General features: G+C 38.0%; 1 pseudogene; it reads left to right on the plus strand.

Moving 5' to 3' along the window:
* The first annotated feature begins 363 nt into the window (after positions 1-363).
* LOC101599801 lies at positions 364-657 on the plus strand (annotated as a pseudogene).
* The last annotated feature ends 8,249 nt before the right edge of the window (positions 658-8,906 follow it).

The following is an 8,906-nucleotide window of genomic DNA, read 5'->3' on the forward strand; positions in this document are numbered from 1 at the left end:
CTCTATTGTTAATCTGAAAGTTACATATTCTGATTTACTTCCTTGTGTGGGCCCAACCTGATGATTTGCTCCCTAGCATTTCAGGCTCATTTTCTAATAAGTTATCTTTAAGTTCAGGAAATGTACCCATTAATTCCTGTAATCATCTTGACAACAAGAATTTTCTTGTAAGTAATGTTTCTTGGGAACAATTGGTAAGCATGTGACATAGTATTGCAAGGAACATGTCTCATTAGGTGACATGTACATTTGTGGTGCTAAGAAACTTTGTTCGGAGGTCCCCCCGGAAGGAGCGAGCATCGCACACGGCCTTCCGCCGCGGGCCCAGAAGGGTGATGTGGCTGGGGCTCGGCCGGCATCACTATGTCTGCCATTTTCAATTTCCAGAGTCTGCTGACCATCATCTTGCTGCTTATATGTACCTGTGCTTACATCCGGTCCTTGACACCCAGCATCTTGGACAGAAATAACACTGGATTGTTGGGGATATTTTGGAAATGTGCCAGCATTGGTGAAGAAAAAGTCCATATGTCACAGTGTGCTGTGTAGTGATGGCCTTCAGCATCCTTTTCATGCAGTAGCCTGGAAAAAGTAACACTTGAATTTCCATCATATTTCACTATAAACAAGGACTTGCCTTCAGAAATACTGGGAAGAATGGTTTACCCGTTTATCTCTGCACATGAGATGAGATAACTTTCCAGATGCTGTTCTCTATTTTCATGTTATTGGACCAATGATCTGTATAAATAGTTAAGATGCAACCATTTAATACAGAGTTTGAGAACCTGTAACAATTACCTTCAGCGCTGTTACTCAGTACAACATTCTGCAAATGTGCTTCTGTTTTGAAGTAAGGCAGCTTACAGGCACAGTGTAGCAACAGAATTGGGAAGTGACTCCATTCCTTCCACTGGGACTTGGAAATGACACATGTCTACAGAATGGCTATGGAGAAAAATTATTTTTCCTGTTGTGGATTGCATTTGTATTACTAATTTTGCTTTTCACCTGACCATACTTTTATCTTTAACCAGAATACCTCTACTCTTAGGAAATTCTGCAGTTTATTTCAGGATTTTAAAATATTTAAAACAAACCAGGCATGGTGGCATATGCCTTTAATTCCAATACTTAGGAGGCTGAGGTCGTAGGATCAGCATGAATTTAAGGCCAGCTTAGATCTACAGAATGAGTTCCAGGTCATCCTGGGCTAGAGTGAGACCCTATCTCAAAAAACCCCCAAAAAGCAAACAAGCCGATGTAGTTCTTAAGCACTAATATAAATGGGATAACTTACAAGTAGAGGTGAGAAAATGTTCAAACTTAACATAAGTGTGAGGCCTCTGGTCTGGTGTGGACACATGATTCACGTGTGACCAGCTACCTGTCATTCTTTGAAAAAGACAATGTTGTTAAAAAGAAAAAACAAAATTTAACAATTGTAGAATGATGATTCTAAATGTTTTTTCCTTACAATGCCAGGTCTTCTAAATAGAACATTTTTTGTAAAAAAAAAAAACAAAAAAAACTTTGTTCATTCAAGCTAGTCATAATTTCAGGATGCATAATCTATTTACCTGTTTAAACATTAAAGCCTCAGAAATTTCTGTAGAAACATTTTTTTCCTGTTTAATCATTGATGATTGTATAATTTATGAATTGGATTGTCTTATTACTACTGAGAAGGGGGAAATGAAAGCAAAAATAAGCGGTAATAAACTTATAATAATTCAAAAAATTCCAAGGAAAAGATAGCAATAGTGCAAACTGTCAGACAACAGGCACTCTAGGAGGTCATTGAAAGTCTTCTTGGCACTGCCAAAGAAAGTCTTGGATGCTGCAGCCCTGCTGAATGGTGTTCCATCAGCATCACACTCCAGAGCTGACTGTTGCTGCTATTTGGCCACTGCCAAGGTTCAATTCCCCAGGACCCATAAGCCAGATGGACAAGGTGGTGCATGCATCTGAAGTTCATTTGCAGTGACTGAAGGCCCTGGAGTGCCCAGTCTCTCACTCTATCTGCCTTGCCCCCTCTCACTCCCTGTCAAGTAAATAAATAAAAAATTTTAAAATAAAGAAAAACCCACTATGGCTCAGGGAACTTTGCAGAAGAGAGGTGGAAAGATTGTAAGAGCCACAGGTTGGGACATCATATGCAGAGGCATTCCTTTCCCCCAAACATAAATGACTGCTGTTCCCACAACTCAACACCACAACGCCATGAGGAATACCTACAGTCCCACTGAGGAGGGTCTCCAATGGGATGGAGGCAGGGAAGAGGGAAAAAAGGATACTGACACATGATAAATCCATACAAAATATGTTGCTAGTAATAATAAAAAAAAAATTTTAAAGAAGAAAACCATGAGTTTCACATTTTTCTGTTATCACAAAAGAAGGCCACCAGAACTAATATGCCCCAGGTAGATTACACAGTTCCCTGAGAAAATGTGGTTCCCTGAGAACATGAGCTTGAAAGAACATTTATAAATAATGCCTGTTGCCTCACGGATGCACTACAGTTATCAATGTGATAATACCTTCTCTAATTATTTGTCTGTAAAATAAAAATACCTCTTTACTGAATTTGCTTCAAAGTAGATATTGAATACCAGCCTAGAATATCATTCAATTCTATTTATTTTATTCAGTGAATAGGACATGCTGAACAACTGAGAGGCATTCACATCAGATTAACAAATAATAAAATGATTTGATAATAAGTCACTCTAACATACAAGGTAAAGCAATCAATAGGCATACATTATCCAATAGCATGCATGGAGTGTGCCAGTGCTAGCTAACAAGAGTGACTTGCAGGAGAGACCCAGAATTAATAGCTGACAGTTTGATGCGGACCTTCTGTAGTTTGCATATGTTCCCTGAATTTCATGTGCTATAATTTTAATCTATAATTACAATAATCTCAAAACTGCAATTTATAGGATAAGGTTAAGTCTTGGGGACCCCATGCTCAAGAATAAGATAATGTGATTATTGGGGGAAGATAGAAAAAAGAGAAAAATTTTGGAACAATAGAAGGGAAAGGACCTCATTTCCATAAATCTAGTTAAATCCCCTTGCCTTTTGAGAAGCAAGAATTCAAGCATAATTAACAGCATTTGTTATAGTGGCTGTTAACATAGAGATTATATTCCTTTTATATAGTAGTATTTTATGTTAAAACCAGATTTAAAGATCTTGGTTGGGCTCCTTCCTCTTGTAGATGTTTTCTGGGAATCTCACAGATGAGACTATCAGTTTTGTTTACAGTGAAGATCTAATTTCCTGCCTCCCTGAGACCTAGTTTTACCTAATTCATTGTAATCCCATCGGGTGCATCTCAAAAATGGCCCTATGATCTCATATAGGTTCCTTAGCAATCCTTTGAAGGTAATAGCTTCAAACCTCACAGAAGGGCATATAAGGCTATTATTATAAAGAACGAAGTGTCACTCTGAGAAGCACACAGTATGATCTCTGCATGCCTCTTTTTCTCTTAACTCTCGTGCTTAATGTCTATTTTAAAATCTCTTTATAAACTCCAATTCTACTTCATGCTGACTTCTCCTGAAATTCTTTTTTGTGTCAAAGCCAAGGATCCAGCTTTACCTAACTGATGTGATAGTTCCTAAAAGATAAGGTAACTAACTCCTTAGGATGCTGTGGGCAACAGGATGGAGTTATACCTCCACCATGCCACCTGGACAGTTATCTTTGGTGGGGTCTGTTATCACAGGAGTGAGTCACTGTTATGAGGATCACTGTGAGTTCAAAGCCAGCCTGAGAGTACATAGTTAATTCATGCCATCCTGGGCTAGAGCACGACCCTACCTGAAAATAAATAAATAAATAAAAAGTTTAAAGGCTTTAGGGTTTTTTCCCTCCCTCCACACCCCCTCTCCTTTCTATGTCAAATTCTTTTTCTCTCCTTTTCTCTCCCTCTCCCTCCATTTCCTTGTCCCTCTCCCCCCTACTCTTTCTCTCTCTTTGTCTCCCTTTCCTTCTCCCTCTCCCTCTGTATCTGTCCTCTCTTACTCTTCTACCAAAGGACGATGCCATAAGAATGTTATTATTAAGTACTGGCTCCTTGACTATAACTGTAAGAAATAAATTTCTGATCTTTTAAATATTCAAATTTATTAAAACATTTAATTATTTAAAATAAAAATATTTAAATAGATTCAGATATACTTTTTAATTTTAATTTTATTTATTTATTTTACAGAGAAAGAGGGAGAGGGAAAGAGAGAGAGAGAGAATGGGTGCGCCAGGGCCTCCAGCCACTACTAACAAACTCTGGATGCATGTACCCCCTTGTACATCTGGCTACCATGGGTCCTGGGGAATCAAAAGTTGGGTCCTTTGGCTTTGCAGGCAAATAACTTAACCACTAAGCCATCCCTCCCCCCCCCCCCAATATATTTTTAAAGCAGCACCAAATCTACTAAGGCAGACCTTATTTCCTGGCTTGATACAATTATACAAAATCACTTTCACATTAATTTATAAGAAAAAATATGCATCCTAAAAATTATGAGTGACTTGTTAAAGTAACATTGTGTTTCTAGTTTTTATTCAAAATCTAAAATAAAACATTTTGAAGTGTGTGACATTTGAATTTATTCCAAACTTTAAAATGTATGCCTTATAATTACTAACCTATGCAGAGGACAGGAATTGTTGGGAAGAAACTGTTGAGTGATAAATATTTATGGTCTCTCATTTAATTCTAATCTCAGTCAAATGGAGAGCTTATTACTAACACAATTTTACAAATAAACTTGGGCACACATATGTTAAATAAAGCATCCAAGTACGTGAAATAAAACACCCAAAGAGACACAGTTTCAGGCTGGGCAAAGCATGACTGCGAATCCATTTTTGTTGGGCTCTAAAGTTTATATGATAACAGGGTTTTGGTGGGTCAAGAAAGGTTCTTAAACTCCAAACCCTGGGTTCATGTCTGTTTTACCAAAGAATTAAAATAAAATGAGACTGAGAAGGATAATTATTAGATTATTACAGTTACTTAGAAATCCAGAGGGGTGAGTGGGAGTCCCAAGATGGAGGTGGGGGGCATGGCTCAGGGAGCTAGACCCTGAAGAGATTAGCACATCTGAGTAGGAGGTGAGAGAGCTGATTGGATGAGATTGGGGCAGGTGGTGAATTCCAGTTCTGCAGCAACAGACAGCTGGGCTATGTGAAGTAAGCAGCTGCTTGTGTTACAAGTAGCAGAAAGAAATCAATTTAAGATTTCTCTTAATGAGCCTTTTCTAAATAATTTTCCAAATAATTATCTAAGTAGTTCCCTCACATTATCCTTTTAATTGGTATGTAGTCCTGAAGTAGCAGTGGAATTTTATTTAGCAGGATATTTTTGTAGTTTTTTTGTTTTCACTGTAGGGTCTCACTCTAGTCCAGGCTAACCTGTAATTCACTATGTAGTTTCAGGATGGCCTCGAACTTGCAGCAATCTTCCTACCTCTGCCTCTGATGGTGTTGCCATGCAGATTTAAAACAAGTGAACTAGCAAAAATAAAATCTTCCATATGACCATTCAAGGACATCCTGTTATGCTAAGGATGACTAACTTACTTATGTGTGATGGTTAATTTTCTGTGTCTATTCTGCTGAGAGATTGAGTAGCCAAGCATTTGGCTGGACACTATTCTGGGGGTGTCTATAGAATGTTTCTGCATGTGCTTAACATTTGAATCAATAGACTGAGTAAAGTAGATTACTGTCCCTAGTGTGCAAAGGTCTTGCCCAATGCACATCCAATCCAAATAGAACAAAAGGCTAAGTAAAAGAGTATCAATTCCTCCTGCCTCTGACAGTGGTGTCAGGATGGGGTGTTTTGGGGAACTGGGACATCTGTCTTTTACTATTTTTGGACACAAAATGAGACATGACTTTTCTCAGGGCCTGAGGTTGCCAGCTTTGGGGCTAGAGTTTAAACTGCTGGCTCCTTGATTTTCGGTCCTTTAGACTAGGATGGAAACTACACTATTGAGACTCTTGTTTACCAGCTTGCCAATTTTAGATGTTGGAACATCTCAGCCTGCACAATCACAATAATCATGTGAGCTGAGCAGATTCCTTGTAATAAGTATCTCTCTCTTTCTTTATCATTTATATATCATCTATCTATCTATCTATCTATCTATCTATCTATCTATCTATCTATCTATCTATCTATCTATCATCTATCTATCATCTATCTATCATCTATCTATCTGCCTACCTACCTACCTATCTACCTACCTACTTACCTATCATCTATGTATTTGGTTCCATGTCTCTGGAAAACACTGACTAATATATTAAGTAAAGCCATTTCTGTGAACAATAAAAATACAAGTATTAGTGTCAGCAGCTTATACTTATCATTATCTGACCATTTAAAATGACTTATATTGTGATATGTACCACATAGAGGTGCCATTCACGTACTTGATTCCTTGCCAGGGGAAATACTCACTTACAGGTGTATCCAAACCCTGACACTTTTGAGTTATGTATGGCGGCAAAGTTCATACAGATTTTGCTTTCTTTGAAAAAGGCATGAGGGCTTCCAGGCCAGATGGCAGCATAGGAGTCATGCCAAACCACCCGAGAGAGGGATTTAAGCAGAATCACAGCAAAATACACTCTTCTCCTTAAAAGTGAAGGAGAATAAGTTATTCTTAGAGAGGAGAATCAGTAAAGGCCAAGATCCACCAGAAAGGAAGAAAACAGCACTTGCAGCCCACCAATCCAGGCAAGACCAAGGACCCGCCCAACACCACCCACCAGATGTGCCAAGTGGCAGCAGTAACAGAGACCAACCAAGGATAATTTCCAACCTCACCAGCATCCTTGCAAAGTCAAGAAATCTGAAGAAAACATAGCTAAGCTCAACTAAGGAGCTACTGAAAGGGATATAGGTAGACTGTGTGAGCAACTCCAGGCTTTCTGTACTCTCCCATCCCCCAATCACCATAATTGTGAACCTCCTGCATTCAGACCCCAGTGGCTGCACATCCAGCACAGCTGATCAGAACTCCAGATCTACAGCACAACACAGAGGGATAGAGAGTGGCACTCAGCATTGACAAGATTGGAAGCCACACCAAAAGGTAACGGGGCTGACTGACAAAAACCAAAAAAGGTACATAGGCCTGCATTGGAAGTCCATGTCAGGGCAGGTTATGGGTTACATATGCTTGGTTGGCTTTACCATTTTCAAATAAGCTGCATTTGGGGGTTGAATATTGTTATGTTTGATGCTCTCAGATTTATAGAGCCTTTGTCTTTTGCTTCTATCATTATTGGGGGCAGGGTCTGATTCAGATCCAAGCTCACCTAGAACACAAGTAAGAACAGAATTCTCTCCCTCCCAGCTTACAGGAGTAAGGGTGTAGAGCAACACACTCTTAGGGATTTGGGTTTATGATACTATCGTTGTTTTAATCCCCACAATCACAAACTCTGTACTAGGTTTTATTTCATTTTATTGAATGTGTATATTGCTCATTTGAAGTTTAGAATATGCCAGTATATTGTTCCACCTAGTCCTTCTATGAAGCCAGCATCACCTTGATAGCAAAACCAGACAAAGACAGAACAAAAAAAGAAAATTATGGACCAATCTCTGTCATGATCATAGATGCAAAAATTCTCAAGAAAATATTGGCAAACAGAATACAATTATATATCAAAAAGATTATTCACCCTGCCCCAATTGGTTAAGCCAGGCATGCAGTGATGGTTCAACATATGCAAATTGATAAATGTAATACATCATATAAATGGTCTGAAGGACAAAAATCACATGATCACTTCTCAATAGGTGCGGAAAAAGCATTTGACAAAATCCAACATCCCTTCTTGGAAAAAGTATTCAGAAACTGTGAATAGAAGGAGCATACATATCTCAACTAATAAAAGCTATTTATTACAAACCTACAGCCAACATAATATTGAATGGGGAACAACTTGAAACTTTTCTACGAAATTCAGGAATAAAACAAGCATGTCCACTGTCCCCACTTTTATTTAATATAGTACTGGAAGACTTAGCTACAGCAATAAGGCACGAGACACACATAAAAGGGATATGAATTGGAAAGGAAGGGTTAAATTATCATTATTTTCAGATGATATAATTCTTTACATAAAGGACCCAAAGTCTATCAGCAAACTGTTAGCATGAATGAACACTTTTAGCCATGTAGCAGGATACAAAATAAACACACAAAAAAGCTACATACTAACAACAAACATGTGGAGGATGAAATCAGGGAATCTCTCTCATTCACAATTGCCTGAAAAAAATAATAATAATAAAATACCTTGGAGTAAACTTAACCAAGCAAGTGAAGGATCTCTACAATGAGAATTTTAAAACACTCAAGCAAAAAAAAAATTGCAAAAGACAAAAGGAAATGGAAAGACATCCCATGTTCTTAGATGGTAAGAATCAATATTGTGAAAATGTCAATCTTACCAAAGGCAACCTACACATTTAATGCAATCTCCCTTAAAATTTCAGTGGCATTCTTCACAAGAATAGAAAAAAACAATCCTCAAGATCATTTGGAAGCACAGAAAACATCCAATAGCCAAAAAAAAAAAAAAAAAAATTGAACAACAAAAGTAAGGCTGGTGGTATCACCATACCTGATTTTAAGCTATATGAAAAAACCCTAGTAACAAAACTGCATGGTACTGGCACAAAGACAGACATATAGTTCAATGGAACAAAATAGAGGACCAAGATGTTAATCTAGGCAGCTACAACCATCTGATTTTTGACAAAAATGCCCAAAATATTCATTGGAGAAAAAAATAGCCCCTTCAACAAGTGGTGCTGGGAAAACTGGATATCTACACGTAGAAAAATGAAAAAAGATTGTCTT

Source organism: Jaculus jaculus, chromosome 7, assembly GCF_020740685.1.
Source record: "Jaculus jaculus isolate mJacJac1 chromosome 7, mJacJac1.mat.Y.cur, whole genome shotgun sequence".
In the NCBI taxonomy this organism is placed as follows: Eukaryota; Metazoa; Chordata; class Mammalia; order Rodentia; family Dipodidae; genus Jaculus; species Jaculus jaculus.